At 35.4% G+C, this 20,448-nt stretch overlaps 1 pseudogene across 1 annotated transcript; it reads left to right on the plus strand.

Moving 5' to 3' along the window:
- The first annotated feature begins 17,424 nt into the window (after window positions 1-17,424).
- On the plus strand, window positions 17,425-17,985 carry LOC306637634 (ubiquitin-conjugating enzyme E2 variant 2-like; annotated as a pseudogene). The gene is made up of 2 exons: window positions 17,425-17,550; window positions 17,698-17,985. The product of its transcript is annotated as a ubiquitin-conjugating enzyme E2 variant 2-like (transcript).
- The last annotated feature ends 2,463 nt before the right edge of the window (window positions 17,986-20,448 follow it).

Raw genomic sequence — 20,448 nt, forward strand, 5'->3', positions numbered from 1 at the left:
ATGTTAATGCTTGTTACTTGAAGGTATTCAACTGAAAAACATTACATAAGAAAGAGGTCTTCTTTTCTAGTTCAGGCAGCTCATTTGCCAGTCTACTGGAGAGCATGACTTTTTTCCTTCACTGGTTGACCTGCATGGCTTTCATTAGTGGGATGCATCTACCTGGTGCAGTTTTCTCAAGCATTTGATCATCACATATTTTATTTGAGTCCTCGGGTTGTGTGTGGGCCTGTTTTTTAACTGAAGTCACTAATCCCTGCATCCTATCTTGGACCTCATGTGTACACAAGCTGACTCAGAGCTCCTTTACCATAAACCTTCCCTGGCAGAGTGCTGGGATCTTGAAAAGGGAGTCCTCTCCATTCCAACTGTGTTCCAGCTTTCTCTGGCTACTTATCTGAGCTCACATCTTCCCAAGTAGGTATCCCTAACTATCCAGAGACTATGGACCAACTCTGGCCCAGGCAATCCAGCAAACTTCTCCACCCTCCAGTGTGTTTCATCTGTTTCAACTACATCCTGAACCTTCCTTGCACGATTGTCTTTTTTCAAGCATGCTATTCCAGCCCTAAAGTATCTTTTAAGAGTCTCTTACCAAGTTTATAGTTAATATCCTATTTTAGTTTGATAATTATTTATATTAAACTTCTCCTGTTCAAATTAGTGTGTGGTTTCTGTCTTCTGATTAGACCCTACTAATATACCCCATTTCTCATGGCTGCTCATATTCAGGATCTCGAGGTAACTGTCATTTGCTCCAGTAAACTTCTTTTCATCCCTAGACTTAGTTAGATCCCCATATTATTTAACTCTTACTGCATTCATACTTTTTCATCTGTTAGTAATTACAATTATAATAGTTGTACAGTTGCTTACTTAATGTCTTCCTTACTACATCGAAAGGTCAGTGAGGAAAGGGTATGTTGGCTTTTCTTCATATATTCTTGAACCCAGTAGAATACCTGGTACAACATAGAATGCTTTCATAATACCAGAGTTTTGGGCAATATTTTTCTGGCTATAATGGAAAAAAAAGTAAAATTGTATATATTTAAGGTATACATGTGATGCTTCTAAATATGAACATATTGTGAAATATATACTACTGAGTTTATTAACACATCATTCATGTCATGTAATTACCTTTTTTGTTTGTGTGTTGGTGATCTGCTCTCTTAGTGAATTTCAGGTATACCAGTACTGTGTTGTTAACCAATTTAACTGTCAAATAAATAAATCCTGTTTCTCTCTATCAGAGATAGTCAGTCTCTTAAGAGGCAGGTCAGTGATGGATCAATGCTTGATCATTGAAGCACCTTCTTTCATTACTTTAATTTTTGGCTCTTAGGAGAAACTAGTTTTGAGGGATTTTTTGCTTTATCTGCTAATGGACTCAATATGAATGGTTCTTTCCAAATGAGAAGTCTATGGGCATCTTTACATCATTTCTTCTTTTTTGAAGCACCCAGTGAGTTTCATATGTACTTTGGAGACAATATTGTATTTCAGGGCATCAATAATGGAAATTTGCTGGTTTTCCCACCCAGAATTTAGACTCCATCTTGTGGTCCCAGTGTCCTGCCTGACTTTGCTCTGGCGAATCACTCTTACCCCACCCTTCTGTTCATATGTTGCAAGAAACTGACTTCACACCCGTCTCTAGAAGCTCACTTCTAGCTAAATCTTAATTCAAACAACACATTTTATACAACACCATTTGACCTGGTCACAATTTGGTTCAAGAATAAGTGGAATCCAAGTCTGGGAAATCAGAATCTATGAGAGTCTGATTTCTCTTTGAACTTTTTGAGACAAAGAGTTTCTCTTTTTTCTGGAACTTGGAGTCTTGAAGATAAATATTCTAGAATTTCTGCAACCATAGTACAACCACAAGGATAGATTGTAACATAGAATGCATCCAAAATAGAGGTGAGTATAACAGGAAGACAGGCAAAAGTCATCCAGACCCTGATGATGTAATTATCTGAGCTTCTTAGCAAGCTGCTTCAGAAACTAGATATTCTGGACTGTTCAGTTATGTGGAATCATAAATACATTAATTGTTAAACCAAGTCACAATCTTAAATGTATCCTCCAATTCCGGTAAAAATCTGTTCATCTGTCTTCAAATGTAAATTAATAAACATAAAATAGATAAGAGGTAGAAAATTAATTTTGGTTATAGGGAATGGAAGTAAGAGTAGTTAGTACTCATATACTGAGATAAAGTATGCTTATTTAAATGATTTTAGCACTTAAAATAGACAAAATAGGAAGGTACATAAAAATATAGTATGTCCATAAAGTCAACAGATAGATGAATACAATAAATAATTGATTTTACATCTCAAAAGAGTAAAATAATATTGTTTCATGGTTGACAGGGACCAGTATGAGATTTAAACCCCTCTAAAAATAGAATTGAGAATTCTGACTAATGTGCAACAATTTTGAATAATACATAGAAATGTATTAGGAAATGCATACTGAATGCTATTGTTTAGTATTGATATAAAAGCAGAGATGGAAGAAAGGAAGGTAGACAAAGAAAGAGGAAGGAAGGAAGGGAGGGGAGGATGGAAGAAGGAAAAGAAAGAAGGAAGAAAAGGAGAAACATAATAAAAATATATTCAATAAATATTTTTGAGTACTTACTTTGTGCCAAGATTCTGATTCAGGGAATATGATGTCAAAGAAACAAAACAAAACAAACAAAAAAAGTGCAACCCACTGTTCCTACCCTTGAAGAACTTGGTGTTGTGTTAAAAATGAACATAGAAAGAAAAACAGAAGTCTGTACAATGTACAGTAAGTTAGATGAGTGAAGTGCAGATTATGTACCTGACCTTGTAAGAACAGACAAGCATGAGAAACAGTCCCTGACTAAAGAAGGCTTCATAGAGCAGGCCATCTTCACACTGGATCTTTCCCATGGGGTAATAGTTTCTGAAAACGTAGCCACTCTCTCACCTGCTCAGATAAACAGCTGCGTTTGCTCCAGGCAGAGGAATAACTCCCAAGCAAGCAGAGGAAAGATCATACCTCTCTTAAGGGAGGGAGACAACAAACAATTCCAGAAGGGATGGATCCTACCATGTAAAGTTTCCATCTCAAACCAACTGATCAGATAATACATTCCTTCCCCAGAAAGATTACTAGAGGAGAGACAGAGGTCAGAAAATACAAGGTAAAGTCGGTGGTTTTCATTCTCTTCAAACTTTAGGCTTCATGATTAAGCCTATGGGCAGGAAGGGGTATGAGATCCTTCTTGAGAAAGAAGATAAAAAATTTATAAGTTTCATCTTGTTCAAACCTCCATGAAATTGCTTCCCCCAAATTCTAATCATATTTTAAAATGAGGGAAAATAAATAGTTAAGTTAAATATTAGTGAGGTCTTTATGGTCATATTCACTATTAGATGACACCTGCCAATCTTAGTATTTATAAACAAAATCAATATATCCCTCTATTGAACCCAGACATGGAAGCTGAGAGAGAGAGAGAGAGAGAGAGAGAGAGAGAGAGAGAGAGAGAGAGAGAGAGAAGTTACTTATTGTCTCCCAAAAACCTTAATAGGAAGATTTTTTAAAAATATTTTAGGTGTAGAGGGCCACAATACATTTATTTATTTATTTAATTTATTTTTTATGTGGTGCTGAGAATCAAACCCAGTGCCTCACACTTGCTAGGCAAGTGCTACAACCCCAACCCTAATGGGAAGATTTTTAAATAGGAAAGTGACATGAGGAAGGTCACATTTTCTTAAGAGATTGGGCTTCTGTGTAAAGAATGTGTCTAGACTGGTCAAGGAAGACATAAAGAAAGTTGGGAGTTGCTGCTCCAATAGGGAAAATTACTGTGGCTTAGATAAGAGGCATGGTGAAAAATGCATAGAAAGAATACACCTTTGAGGATAGTACCAGCTGACAACTGAAGGTGCAGAAAGAAAAAGAGAGAAGTCATGCGTGGTTCCCAGGTTTTTGACATAACTAAAGGAGTGCACGTCATTTACTTAGAAAAGACAGCAGAAGCAGGCTTCGAACAGGAGGAAAATTAAGAGTTCTGTGTTTTATCTGTCAAGTTTGAAGTTTGTATTAGATATATTAGTGAAGACAAATGCAGAGTTAGATCTGTGAATCTGAAAGCTAATTAGTTTTGATAAAGGCTGGAGTTATAAACTGGGGAATTGGTGTGTGAAAGCTATGCCTTTAGAAATACATGGATGATAACCCATAAATAAAATTAAACCATAAATCTTATTCTGAGAATGTAGGAATAATATGCACATTCCATACATTTTGTGTACAGCAGTACAAGTAAAAAGATATTTCAGACATTGTTTCTTTAAGAGAAGTTCAAACTTTCTCTCTCAATATTCAATATTCAGAGCATTTTACGACAATATCTGGACACCAGGAGGTGTGCTTCAGCACTGCAGGGCGAAAGCAACTAGAGAAAGCACACACAGCTCTGTATGGCTACACACTGGCACCTCCTTGCACGTTCCAGAGAGCTCAAGTCTCCAACCTCCCTGCTGAGACAGCATCGCTTCCTGGAAACCAATCTTCCAATCTCATCTGGGGCTGTCATGTGGGTTATGCTGCCTGTATTCCAGTATCTAATCTGGAATTTAAGTCTCCATAACAAATGCTGAAGTACTGAAAGTGATTTCTATTCTAGGATTAAACAGATAAAAATAACTTGTTGAAATTCATGTTGTTCTAAAGTCCTTTCATCTCATCTCAAAGGTAAAACAAGGTAACCTTAACACTGGTCTCCCAGTTTTACCAAGTGTTTCACCTCATGCTTGATTCTGGACCTGGTCAGGCCCTGCCTCCCTCCTTGCTCCTTACCCCTCATCAAAACCTTTTCCAATTATTTCTTGACAAATGACTAGAAAGCCTCTGGGATGTTCTTTGAGACTAATGTCTCATGCCTGAGATCCACTTGTGACAGGTGCCTTCCGAGGGCCACTCTGGCCAACACTCACCCCAAGAACAGTGCTTCCCCATCTGGGGTGCTATCTCCTGCTGCTCCCAAAGCTGCAGACTTCCAGGTATTAAACCAAGCCCCACACCCTTTAGTTCCCTGCAATGCCTGAGTCACGCAGGCTGCTTGCAGAATCAAGGATATATTCTGGACATTTCTGAAGGGAATTTCCAAGCACATGGTAATCTTGGAGCTTAGGATCTAATGCTCGAGCCTTCTTGAGCTGTTCCTGGAGCACAGTGGCATTTTCTCTTGGCACTGTACTTCTCAAAAGAATGCAGAAAGGAGTGTTTGTGTTCCTGATTAAAAGGGACAAACCCCAGCAGAAACATTCAGGAATAGGCCCAGTCCTACGCTGTTCTCTCCTGCGTCTTCAACCCTCCCTTCTTGCCATCCTCCCTGGGATGGTGGCCTCTTCCTTTCTGTGACTCACTCCTCACCTCCATCTGTCTCTGTTCCCTAGGGTTTCAGACACAGTTTTTTCCTTCTCCTGGAGTTTACATTGGTTTCTCTACTGTCCTCTTTTCCTCAGTTCCCAGACACATTTATGTGTACTTAAAAGACTAAAATGTTAATCACATTTTGCTACACAAAAAGCTGCACATAATTAACATGTACAATCTGGTAAGGTTAAATGTAGTATACATTAATGTTACAATCAGCAAGATCAAGGTAATAAACATATTCAACAGATCCAGGTTTCCTTGTATCTCTTGCTTTGTATTTGTTTTGTGGAAAGAACACAACACAAGATCTATTCTCTTAAAAATGTTTTAATGCCCAATACTTTATTTTAACTACAGGCACTAAGTTTTAAAGCAGATCTCAAGCCATCAGATCCTGGGTTTTTCTTTTTTCTTTTTCTTTTTCTTTTTTTTTTTTTTGCAGATAAATTATCAAAGATACAAGCAACAGTAAATGTTAGTGAGGATGTGGGGGAAAAGGTACACTTATACATTGCTGGTGGGAATGCAAAATGGTGCAACCATTATGGAAAACAGTATGGAGATTTCTCAGAAAACTTGGAATGGAACCACCATCTGAGCCAGTTATCTCACTCCTCAGTTTATACCCAAAGGACTTAAAATCAACATACTACAGTGATGCAGCCACATCAACATTTATAGCAGCTCAAGTCACCATAGCTGTACGTATGTGACATATATGTGTGTGTGTGTGTGTGTGTGTGTGTGTGTGTGTGTGATGGAATTTTACTCAGCTTTAAAGCAGAATGAAATTATAGCATTCATGGTTTTTCCTTTAATGTTAGACTTTTTATTACTCATTTAATTTCATCTTTTGTTGATCAGCTCGAGCTAGTCCTTGATTCATTCTTGGAAGGTTTTATTTCTAAAAATTTATCTATTTATTCTGATTTGTCAAATTGATTGGCTTACAATTGTTCAAAATTATTTATTATGAATTTTTAAAATTTTCTGTGGCATTGGTTGTAATGTCTCTTATATCCTTTCTGATTTTATTTATAAAATCTTTTGATTTACCTAGTTTACCTAGCTAGGGGTTTATTCACTATGTTTATCTTAAAAAACAAATTTTAGTTAGACTGATTTTTAATTTTTCTACTCTCTAGCTTGTTTATTTCTGTACTAATCATTAGCATTTCATTTCTTCTACTAATAATGAGCTTAATTTGTTATTCTTTTTCTAGTTTCTTAGGGTCTGAAGCTAGGTTGTTTATTTAAGATCTTTTTAAATTTCTAATGTAGGCATTTGTCATTAAACAGTTTCTCTTTTAGTACTGTTTTTGCTTTATTCCACGTTTGGGTATGTTTGTTTGTCTCAAGAGTATTTCTAATTTTTCATTCATTTTTATTATTTGATCTAATCAAGTGTATGTTGTGTGATTTTTGTGACTTGTGAGTTTTCTTTATTTCCTTTTGCTGTTGATTCCTAATCTTATTTCCCTGTGATTGAAAAAGATGCTTGAGATGCTTTCAGTTTCTAATTTTATTCCATTGTGACTGGAAAAGATATTTGGAACAATTTCAATCTTTTCCTATTAAGACTTGTTTCCCGACTTAATATGTGATCTCTCCTATAGAGTGTTCTGTATACACCACAGAAGAATCTTTTACTGTTAGGTCTCTTTAGTTGATGGTGTTGATCAAAACTGCATCACCTTTTAAAATTTCTATCTGGATGATTTTCCCACTGTTGAACATGGGATGTCAAAGTCTCCTACTATTGTACTGCTATTAATCTTTCCTTTGAGATATGTCAGTATATGTTTCATATATTTAGATACTTTGATGCTGTATATGTAAAATTGTATTATTTTCCATTAACTTTATCTTTTTTGACAGTTTTTTACTTACAGCTTGCTCTATCTCTTATGAATATCCAACTTCTTCTTTATCTTGGTCTCCATTTAGGTGGACTATCTTTCTCTATACCTTTGCTTTCTATGTGTATCCTTAAACCTAAGGTGAGTCTCTTGGACACTGTGCATGGTTGTGTCTTTTTTAATCCACTTAGCACTACATATTTTTGACTGCTGACTTTAACCCATGTATATTTAAAGTAAATATTGGTAAGTTTCATTGTTGTCATTTTGTTTAATGTTTTCTGTTTTGTAGTTGTCTTGTTCCTCTATTCTTGCTGTCTTTGTGGTTTGATGACTTTGAGGGGGGTTATACGCTTGGATACTTTTCACTTATGTATTTACTAGAGTTGTTTTCTTTGTAGTTATGCTGTGGTCTGAATAGTTCTGTCTCCCCATTTTTGTTGATATAGTCATAAGGATGGTATTGGGAGGTGGGGACCCTGGAAATTGATTTGGTCATGGGGCAGAACCCTCATGAATAGTATATGTACCTCCCTAAGAGTCTGGAGAGAGGTCCTTTTCCCCCTCCACCACAGAAGACAAGAGTGAAAAGATTAGTTTCTCTGTGAAGAATTAAGCCATCACTGGACAGTGAATCTGCCATCATCTTGACCTTGATCTTTTCAGCCTCCCACACTATGAAAAGTAAATTCCTATTGTTTACAGACTTGTAGTTTATGGTATTTTTATAGTAGTCCAGTGAGATTCAGGCAGTACCATGCAGCTTTTATCAAATCTTTTGTAGTTATAATAGTTGATTATAAGCTGATGATAACTTCAATTGCATATGAAAGCTCTACACTTTTGAACTTCTGCACACTTTGTTATTGATTTCAAGATTTGTTTTTATATTGTGTATTCATTAATAAGTTTTTGTGATCATAAGTGTTCTTGATACTTTTGCCTCTTAACTTTTATACTAAGGTTAAATGTGATTTATGTGCTACCATTACAGTATTATGTATTCTGTGTTTGTTTATATAGTTTTCTTTACCATGAGATTTATGCTGTCATGTGTAATCGGGCTCTGTGGTGCTTAATCATTTCAATCTGAAAAATTCCTTTTAGCATTCTTGGGAGACAGCTGTAATGGTGATGACCTCCCATAGTGTTTATTTATCTGGGTAAGTCTTTATTCCACCTTCATTACTAAAGGTTTTTGCCAGGCATGGTGCCCTTGGTTGACCTTTTGTCTTTTTCTACTTCTACTTCACTCTTTCCAGTCCTGCAAGGGTTTCTGCTAATAAATCCACTGATAGTCGTATGCAAATTTGTTAGTACGTTATAAGTCACTTTTCTCTTTCTGCTTTCAAACTTTAACTTTTGAAAATTTAATGAAAACACATGTTTCTATGTATCTTTGGGTTCAATCTATTTGGAGATTTTTTTTAGACTGTGCAAACTGTATCCATTTCTTTCCTCACATTTGGGAAGTTTTCAATTATTATTTCTTGAATTAGGATGGCTCTCCTTTCTCTTTATCTCTTCTCTTTCTGGAATTCTCATAAAGTCTATATTGTTTTGTATAATGATATTCCATAACTTGTATGTTTTCACTGTTTTTCTTCTTCTTTTTGATCCTATGACTGGATAATTTCAAATGAACTGCTCACAAATTCTTCCTTCTGCTTGACTAATTCTTGTTGAAGCTATCTATTGAGATTTTCATTCAGTCTTAGTATTCTTCTGCTCTAGAATTTTTTCTCTTTTATTTTCTGAACTTCTAATTTTGTTCATGTGCTATTTACTGATGGCATTATCTATCAGTATTCTGTTGTAATTTACTGAGCTTATTTAAGATATTTATTTTGATTTTTTTATTAGCAAGTTTATAGATCTGCATTTCTTTAGGGTTCGTTTCTGGAATTCCTTTGTGGCGTGATGTTTCTGAACTATTTTCTATTCTTTAATACTTGCATTGGTGTCTGGGCATTTGAAGTGGCCACTCTTAGTGTTTGCAGGTTGGCTTCAGCAGGGAAAGAACTTCATTAATTTAACCTAGTCTACAATTTAGGGCAAGCCAGCTAGTAATGACCATTGGCAGACAAGTTCTGCTACCAGGGTCCACAGTCAAACAGGACACACTGCTCATCCTCTGTGGTCAGGTAGTACCCTCTAGCTATTCTCCGATATAATTGGCTGACTGGGCATCATAGTCACCTGGTACCAAATGGGGATTGCTCTGAATTTGGGTGGAACAGAAAGGGGTTTCCAAAGTCAAGCAGGATTAGCTGGCTGGGCTCTATAGTCAGCCAGGGCATTTTGGAGGGACCACATTGTTGGACAGGGGACTCCACAGTCAAGTGGAGCTTCTGACTGAGTTCTGTAGTTATGTAGGCCTACTATAAGGGTTCTCATTCAGGTTAGGCTGCTGTTCATGCTCCCTGGTTGAGCAGGGCTGAAGGTTTACCTCCATTGTCAAATGGAGTTAATGACTCCCTAACTGAGCAGGCTGCTGGCTGAGCTCTACAGTCTCGAAGAACTGCTTTCTGGGATTTCTGGTTAGGTAGAGTCACTATCTGGGCTCAGTGGTTAAGGGAAATCTATTGAAGGGGTTCCAAATTTATGAAAGGCCTATTGCAAGGACTTCTTGGTTGAACAAAACTGCTAGTGAAGGCCCTGTTTGGATAAGGCCACCAATGGAACTGTGAATCTCTGCCAAAATGTATTGCTAGACATCAATATTCTCCTAACTCTTTTTCTTTATTTATAGCTGTCTCCAGAAGGTCTAGCTATGCCAGTTCCCTAAGCATTCCATGTAGAAAGAGATAGAATTAGGCCTCTTGAACAGTGTCCTGAGATGCTAGAGAAGTTGGACATCTACCTTGGTCCTTCTTTCCTCCACTGGAGAAATCACATGCCAGGGGGATCCTTTTTGGCATGGATCTATGCTTGCTTGCTGGATGCAAATTAGATAAAGTAAAAACATTCCTTTTACTTTTTCAACGCAGCTTTTCTCAGTTTCAGTATTGTTGGGGTGTTACAATTTCCTCTCTGTGACTCAGACTTTTCACATAGGTATTCTGATCTGTGCACAGTTTCCACATCAGCTTTTCTGTGAAGAAACTAGTGCTGGGGGCCTCACATTCTGTTATTTTGATGAATTTCATGCAGTGAATTGTTTCATTGTTGTTAGAAACTATTAAAAACTGTTTTGTTTCTGGACTGAGGATGAAAGTCAGTGGTATAGTACTCACCTAAGTGTGTGAGGTCCTAGATTTGATGCAATAAACAAACAAACAAACAAACAAAAATCCTGTAATTTCTGAACTACCTGGGAGAAATGATAAGAGACATTTATTGGATGTTTCATAATATCCTTCTCTGGTTCATTCACCTTTAAATATTTTTACCTCTTGTTGGAGAAGTTAGAAGATCCTTTTGAAAGTTTTTACTTTTTCAATTATTATAATGAGTGTAAGCCATAGAGTCCATTGTCAATGTTTTCCAAGAAAATTTTTGTTTTTGCTTCCTCCTCTTCCTTCTTCTCTTCCACCACCACCACCTTCTTCCTCTTCCTCCTCCTCCTCTTGTTGTTGTTGTTGTTCTCCTTCTCCTTCTTCTTCTTCCTCCTCCTCCTCCTCCTCCTCCTCCTCCTCCTCCTCCTCCTCCTCTTCTTCTTCTTCTTCTTCTTCTCCAGTTTCATAGGAACTGATTAAAATCTGTATTGATTTAAATCTGTCATGAAATTCTTGGAATTAAAGTAAGAGTTGTGTCAGCCATTAAGTGTGAATTGTCAATTGACTTGTTGGTCTTGTTTAAATAAATTTTGGAAGTATAGAAAAACCTTTTAAAATCAACCAAATCTGTGCCCTTAATCCTTTTAGATAGTAATGAGTATTTTAAAATGTTAATAGTTCATGTTTTTAAAAAAATTTTAATTACCAAAAGAATATCAATATCTTGGTATTTGAAAATACCACGTTCTGTCAGAGTATTGAAACCTATACTGTGATTTCATTTTCTTCTTCAGAATTCTTCAATGAGTTAAGTCACATTGAAGCTGAAATTGTTACTCTGGTTCTCTTTCCTCTGGGAAAATGAATCAGAAATTTCCTTCCTTCTGCGGAAAAATTCAGAGGGAAAATCGATGTTCTTGTTCCACGCTTTTTCCTTGTGCTTATAATAAACAACTTTTTACTCTGATCTAAAAGAACCTCCATGAGCCACTCACTTGTCACCTTTGTATCATCATCTAATACTTTAGGCAGATTGGTCCTCTTTATGGTATCTGAATTGATGGTCTTTTTTTTTTTTTTTTTTTACAATCTTAAATCTTTTTAGAGGTTGATCTTTCTTGCCAGGAGTGCTCTTCCTCCAGAGCATTGACAGTTGGTGATTCTTACCATTCAGATGACAACTGAATCCCTATTCTCTTGGAGATGCCTTCCCTGACCACATCATCTATTGGAACTTCCTGGTACCTCTGTCCCCATTACTCAATGTACTGCTTCATTTTCTCAATTTCACCACCGAGTAACTACTTCTTTTTCTTTTATTTATTTATTTACTTATTTATTTTTCCTCTCCTGTTGCCATCCCTGTCCCATAAATGAACATGAAATGAAGGCATTTGCCCCATTAATTACCATTTTCTCAGTTCCTAGAACAATTCCTAGAACCTCGTTGGCTCTTGGGAAATATTTGTTATGTGAGTGAGATCATTCATTACTTTTTCCATCACTTTTGACGGGAAGGAATCACATTCATTCTTTCCATGATCTTGTCCTCCAGCACATTCATCAGCTTTTCATTACAAGGACAAAATACCTAAGATAAACAATTTAGAGGAAGAGCAATTTATTTTGACTCATGGTTCAGTCCATGATTGACTAGCTTCAAGGTAGAAATACCATGATGGAAAGGCATGGCAGAAAAAATATCTACTCATCTCATGGAAAGGAGAGATGGGGAGCGGGAAGGAGGACACTAGGTATAAATTATACCTTTTCAGAGCATGAGAACAGTGCTTTTGTCCTCTAAATAGTCCTCAACTCCTACAGTTTCTACTACCTCCCAGTAATGCCATCAAATTGTTAATTCATCAGTGGATTGACTGAGAATACAGTCATTAATGGGGCAAAGATCTTCATTTCATGCTCTTTTACGGGACAGAGATGGCAACAGGAGAGGAGAAAATAAATAAACAAACAAACAAATAAATAACAAATAAAAAGAAATTGTTAGTGGTGAATTTGAGAAAATGAATCATTGCATTGAGTAATGCAATGAGTAACTGATGAGGTCAAAGATTTTCATGATCTAATCATTTCCCAAGAGCTACCTCTGAACACTGCAACACGGGGGATCAAGTTTTTAACATATGAACCGGTAGGAGGCACACTAAATCTGAATCATAACACCCATGCTTATCCAGCTTTCCCACCTCTGGGACTTCTTCACCTTTCAGTGAACCTTCACATTTGCCTGGGGTTATTCTACTCTACCTACCAAACTCTACTTTCCAAAAAGAGTCAAACTTATTCAAATGTGGCATTGATGAGTAATAGCAGGTTGAATTGTCAACTTGTCAGTCTTCCAATTTCTTTTCATTATTTCATTAAAACTTAAAACTAGCCAAATGTATCAATGCCTCTCTTTATGGATAAACGTTCATGTCTTTATGCAGAATGACCCATCTATTCCAAGATCTCAGATATGTTCTCTTATGATTACCTCCAAAGGCCTCATATTTTAGCTTTCATGTTGATATTAACAGTCTCAATATTTACTTTTGTGAGGAAGGAATTGATACAGACTTTTTTCCATGTGAATATCCACTGGACCACATTTTCTTAATTACTATATTATTTAAGAATATAATTCATTATAGTTTTCAACAGATCTTAATATCTAGTACCACGAGTCCTTGAGCTTTTTTTATTCCTTCTTTTTCTTCTTCTTCCTCAAGATTGACCTGGCCTAAACCTTTGTATTTCCATATAAGTTTTATATTCAGCTTGTCAATTTATGAAAAACAAAACAAACAAAAAATTCCTTCCCATGTTTGATTGAAATGTTTGATTTGGTAGTTATTAGAACATATGACAAAATATTTTGTAGTCATTAAAATTACATCGACAAATAATTTTACAAAAGCTCAAGAAAAAATGTTTTAATAATAGCAACTAATATACAAAGGCATCTTACATAAATCATTTCATTGAACTGTTGTGATGACTATATTAGATACATGTATCAGATATGTACAACGACTCATTTCAAAGTTGAGGAAATGTGCTCAGAGATATTAAATTAGAGAAGTTTACCCACTGAATGGCAGAACTGGAAAACAAATCCTATTCTGCACTCTCATAAAAAAAATTAAAATTTCCATCATTTATATATATTTTTAAAAGAGCCATTTAGAACAGAAAACTTTCTAAGATGAACTACCATCTCCTTTTTACTACAAAAGACAATTATATATTTCCTTTTCAATTTAGTCAGTCTTTCAATATTAATTATTAGCTTCCACCATGATACAGTGTTGTCCTTGGGCTCCATTATAGTGCCTAGGTTTATTTTTTTGTTAACAAGAAATGATTTGAAAATGACCTATTTTTAAAAATTTATTCTTACGTTTGTAACTGTTCTTTGGGATTTTCTAGCTTAAGTACACTAACTTATTCCAATTTTCCTCTCAAATATTGCTGTGTGTTTTAAATTTGATTTAATAAACTATGAAATTCAAGCTTTAATCTGGTCTCTGAACCTTTATATTCTGTCTGATCTGGGAGAGTTTTCTTAGCAATACAGTTGGAGGCTACCATCACATGAAGGTAATTTTCTACACAACAGCTAATCACAGCAAAGATTGATCTCTGACAGTACAGTTGAGCAGGTGAAATAAACTCTACTAGCATATTCACCATGCTAAATAGGATAAAAATCTTGTGTTAAATTGGTATTTCACATGTTCAGTGAAATATTTATATCTGGTGATAAATTAATAAGTTTTTGAAATAGTTTATATTAAACAGATGCCTCAAAACATGATACTTTGCCAAACTTTTGAAACACATGATGAATTTCTGTAGAACTTGTATACTATTGTATTGATATTTTCCAAATATTATGGACTCAGGGAAATTTAATTATAGATTAAATTTGTTTCATCTATATCAAGATGAATTATCATACATGCTTATGATTCTGTAAGATTTCTACTGAAATGGTCAAATAAATGAAAATGTCATAAATATGTAACCAAATAAGGGAGGAAAGGGAAAGACATATTAAAAATTAGAAGGTTTTAAGAAAGTTATAAAGGTAGAAGTAAATGACTAAACAAGATGGAGAGAAACAGCTCAGAAGAGGGAAACATAATGAATCCTGAAGAATTCTTCAGAGGCTCAGAACTCAGACTCAGAGTTGTCTAATTGAAATTCTAAGTCTAGGACAGTTGATCACATTCCCTACTTTTCCCAACCACATTAGAAACATGGGCATCCAGGTAACTATTATCTAAGGTTATTTGGAATTATTTGTCCAGAGCAGAGAGTTATAGACATGGGCTCTGGGGTTCCTGAAACAATTAGTCTGCTTCCTTCTGGTTTCTACTGAAGGACCTCCAAAAAGGAGACCCCAACTCTATCCCTCGGACCGACGGCAACCCCAATCAACCGCAGGAGGCGTCACTTGATGCAAACCGCAAGAGGTGTTTATTCCAGAGCGCTGGGACCTGACTCGTGACTCACGCCGGAGTCCAAGGGTCAAGTCCCTAGCAGAAAATCTTACAAGTTTATAAAGGCAGAAAACCACACATCGGGAGGGGTCGCACATGAAAGGGAGAAAAAGGGAAAAAGAAGAAAAAAATGGGGGAACAAAGCTGCCGGGAAATTCCAAAGGGGGTCTGAGTTGTCTGATAATGTACGACATGTTTTACAATGTTTAACAACAGGGCGTAGATTCTGGTCAATAGTTTCTGGTAATCCTACTGTTTGAGCACTATCTAGTTATCTGGCTCAATTTACTCTTTTACTCTCTGTTTGGGGCTATTTCTTGGAACAGCTTTAGGGGCTTTTTTTCCATTACTGGGAGGGTGACCTTAGGGAGTTAAGATAACTGGGATGGTGACCTTAGGGAGTTAAGACAATGGGAGGGAGACCTTAGGGAGTTGAGATAAAACAGCTTAAAAAATATTCATTCACTACAACGTGGAAACCATCAATTAATAAGTTCATCTCCTACCCAGAGGAGTCAAGCATTTTGACTCATCTTCAACTATTTGAGAAAATTTGGCAACATGAAATACATACCAACTTAAAGCCAAATCTGTTTTTTTTTTTTTTTTTTTAAAAGAACTGATTATTTAATTTAGGAGAAAGAGACATGATTTGGGAAACAAAAGTAATTTAATAAAAGAGAAAAGTCTAGTTAGTTCTGCAGAGAGAATTGAAAGTGTATCAATTATATAAAACAAGCTAGCTGTGAAGATAGCAAAAGCAGTTAATCTAAAAGAATTGTTGACAATTAAAAGTATGACTGACCAAAAAAGGAAAAGAAATGAAAAGAAGAGAAGAATCAGTGAAAAGTTTGAAACAAAATCTCTGGACAGAAGAAGGAAAAAAAAACAGATGGAAATTTTGAGCAAAATATGAAAGAAATACAAAATAAATTTGGAAGATCTAACAAGAGACTAAAAGAAGTTTCAGAATGAATTGACAGAAAGAAATTATCAAAGGAGAAAATCATCAAAAATATTTAAATATCTTCTCTATTCAGAAGATAAATTTCCAGATTTGATAAGGGGCATGGAAAGGTACCACTGAGTGCCAGGGACATTAAAAAAAAAAAAAAAAAATCAATAAAAACCCACACATATTTCCCTGAAAGTTCAGAGCACAGGGGCAGGGGGTGGTGGAAAATAAAACCAGATTACCTAAAAATGAACAAGAATCATAGGGCATGAGATTTCTAATGGCTCTCTAAGATTTACTGAAGCACTTCAAAATCAAGTTAAAGTTGGAGTTCCGAGAGAACTCAGTTGCAAATGAGGAAGAAAGAAAAACATTAAATACAGAAATGAGTCATACAAGATTTTCATAGAGTCAATGACAATAATCCCTAAATTTCTTAAGAGTAAACCAAAACATACTTGCACATTTATTTTAAATTTAATTTTTAAACATTTTCAAATGCTTTCAAGCATATCTCCTATGTGCCCTTACAGCTTCTCTGGTTTAGAAAGTTAAGGTTGATTTTTTTCAATAAAATCTCATAATTGTGTCTAAAGACAAAGAACAGGGCTGAGGAAACTACTATACAGTTTCTGTCTTTTTAAAGGTTCATTAATTTTAAAGCAGTGGAATTATTTTCTAGTATGTTTTTCATCCTTCCCTTTCTCTGTACTTTTCTCTTTCCCCATTCCTTCCCCCAAATTTTCAAAAGTCATTTAAAATCTCCTCATGATTGTCACCCACATTAATGAATCAATGGCTAGGCGTGGGGAGGAAGGCAGCAAAGTAGATGGTATAGAGGAACCTGCTTATGCAGTGTTCTACTGTGCCCAAGTCCTGGCTGGCTTTCTCAATCTTGTCTGCATGAGAAGCAAGGACTAGATACATCCAGTTGCTTTTCCTGCTTTAACCTTCCTTCTCTGGACTCAAACAATATAAGGTCAAGACCCAGGATTTCTGACCCTCTGGAAAACACTTAGGTTCTTCTATATTCTTAGGATAATATGCATGTTTGTCCTCCATGTTTGCCCCATAGGAACAAAGAAACATTTGTGTCGGCACTATGGTGCATGCCAGTAATCCCCGCAGCTCAAGAGGCTGAGACAGGAGGATCACCAGTTCAAAGCCAACCTCAGCAACTTAGCAAGACTGTCCCAATATTAAAAATAAATAAATAAATAATAAATAACAACCGTCTGGGAATGTGGCTCAATGGTTAAAAGCATCCCTTGAACCCCTTGGTTCAATCTATGGTACAAAGAACAGGGGGGAGGGGGAGAGAAAATTTGTAACAGGCTTCACCTTCAAAAGTCACCTCTCATATGGCTGTGAACATGTTGTGATGTGATTCTTGCAATGCAATCTCAATGTACATAAAGAATTTGCCCTGTGTGGGGCTGCAGGAGAAGATGGCAGTCTCCACAGGAGTTAGTTCCTTGTAAGTTTTGCTTGGTGGAAGAACATGAAGAAGGACAAAAAGGGTAGTGATGGCATGGTTAGCTGGGGAATTGAAAATGATGAAGATATGACACAAGGTGGACAGGCATGATTACTGGGCCACCAAGGCTGGAATAATTGAGGAAGGCTGGGCAGCAGCGGAAGTTGCCTTTGGAATAAGCCTTAAAGAATTGACTGGTAGGATTTCTGAAGGTGGCGATGGGGATGGAGGACATTCCAGACAGAGAGGAAAAAGATAAATTATGAAAACAGAATATATAGCCTGAAAGTAGAATGTGGACCTAAATACCCAGAAGCCCTCCATCAGTTAGATTTGTAACAAATATTAATATGAATGGAATAAATAATTCCAGTGGAATAGTGGATGCAAGGAACATACCAGTATCAGCAAAATGACAAAGTTCACATTGCGTTAAAGTTGTACTTCAAGACCTGAGACGTTAATGATGTCTAAAGACAATACAAAGCTTCCACAGCCACCAGAAGGACAAACGTACAACAATGAATTTTAGTGAATCTCAAACTTTTCTTAAATCAACAACCTTCTATTCATGTTAATGTCTTGAAAAAATATCACAATACAAAATACCCACACATTAAGTAAAAAAAATCCAGCTGGTAAACATGCCTGGACGTTTGTAAGGATATATTTAATATATATATATATATATATATATATATATATATATATATATATATATATACCCATTCTGTTTTCAGGTACCAGGAGGAAAAATGCAGCACAATTTTTCTTTCTCTTGTTAAGGCACTGTCATTTAAATATGAACCTGGAGTACTCGAAACAGAATTCAGGCTTACAAGAGGAAAACATGGCAAGAAGTGTCAGATGGCAGTGGAAACTTCTGTCTCTGAAAAGTCAAATCTCAAGAAAGAAAAACAGAAATGGCATGCTTTTTCCATCTTGCTTAGTGAAAGAGCTGCAGTTGAAACTGTTCTAAGTAGCAGGTACAATGAATATTGTCACAAATTGTGGTAATTTTTGAAGCAGCGTGAATGCTGACTACTAGTAGTATCAAAAACGTGTTCAGGATTGTTTTAATACCTGTGTTTATAATAAAAAATGTTGGGGGGGGGGGTCGATGAATTTTTGTTAAAAGCTGTTCCTGTGTGTTACATGTAACAAACATGGTAAATATTTGTTTATAGTCTTTGATTAATAAACTATGCATTTAAGTTAAGTGAAGACAACAAAAAGGAAATAGGTGTATGGATATGTGATTTTGAGATTAAAGTTAGTCTTAAAATGTAAATAAATGAGTGTCCTCAGAGACTGTGCCATTTCTATTATATTAATGTATATGGGCAATACCTTGCCAAGGTGGCAAAAATTAGAATTATTATAGCTTTTCATTCATACATTCCCTTTATTATTTATCCTATTTTGTATAATTGTGAATTGAAATTTGCAGAGTATTTACTTAAAAATTATATAATTGGTTTAATTTCTTTTTTTGGATAAGGAGGAATCCAGGTATTATGTTTTAGATTTGATTTCTCAGAAATGATATTATTAAAATGATCTTTGAATTCTAGTGATTCATATACAATTATAGATTGCAAACTATTCAAACATACATTCTTTTTTTTCTTTATAACACCTTTTTTCTTTTTTGTGAAACTTTCAGTTAATAGATTGATCTAATTGGAGACATTTCCTCCTCAAATTAATGCTTTTAACACTAACAAGGATTAATTTATCTATCTACCCACCCTCTACTGTAACGAGTATATAACCCTGAAGTCATAAATTCATTTTTGTCTACTTTTACCAAAGCAACATGAAATTTCAGGTCACTGTTTTCACTTCTAAGCACTGGATATAATGTTTTGTTGAAAATGTTTTCTTATCAATTCACTGAAGCATATCAAAAGGCAGTCAGATAGACTCCTTTTATTTTGGCAAGTTTTATTATTTGTCTCATCCTTCAACCCAGAATATATAGATAAACCAAAAACATGATTGTCAAACTACAAGTTATAAATTCAAACTTTGCTAACATAGTAAAGGAAAAATAATCGACTTTGGATTGTGTTTAAAATACTTATAATATTTTAGTTATTTTTATGGTATAACAGGGATAGATGTCTCAAACATACCCCAATGTTTTTATTAAGCTCATTAAAAGTTACAGCCTTGAGCTACCTTTCCTTAATCACTAGTGCATTCAAATCAGTAATAGTTTGTCTAAACTTATTTTCAACATGGCTGCTTTTTTAATTATCAAAGATGTCTTAAATACTTTTAAAATGACATGTAAAGAGAACATATACATACAAATTAGAACATGTGTAATTTATTAAAATAGACAAAGTGAATTGTTAAAAAGAAAGAATTTCCCTGCATATTTACAAGTGCACATTTTTATCTAAGAGTTCTCTCTTTTCAGATCATTTTACACATCACTGATCTTGTCTATTTGCAGAAAAGAGTCACATTCTCCATTGAAATTGTTTGGAAAACTTAAAATAAAACTCCTAATAAATAGGGACCTACATATTTCCATCATTCTCTCAACTTAGCTCTATTATGCCACTTACCATCCTGTAGCATAACTATCATTTACCTTGTTTCTGTTCTCAAGTTGCCACATAAAATACAGGACTTTCAGTCAAATTTGTCTTTCAAATAAAAAACCAAAATTTTTAGTCTGTTCAAATACTCTATGGACATAGTTTTACTAAAAGTCATTTATTTATATGAAATTTAGTTTAAATGAGAATTCTACTTTTTTATTTGCTAAATCTGGCAGCCCTCCTGTCTTTCCACAGAAACAATACAAATCCTTAAGAGAAGTGCTTTTATCTTGTTCATGTCTGTTTCCACTCTAAACACTTTACCTTCGCATACATAGTTCATAATATGGAATGAGTCATTTGAGCCAAACTCAGTGTTTGATTAGGGTGGACTTGGTCATAGGATGACCACACACAGAATTTGCATTTTAAAACATATG

This window comes from Sciurus vulgaris (genome assembly GCF_902686455.1).
Source record: "Sciurus vulgaris genome assembly, chromosome: 10".
Taxonomy (NCBI): Eukaryota; Metazoa; Chordata; class Mammalia; order Rodentia; family Sciuridae; genus Sciurus; species Sciurus vulgaris.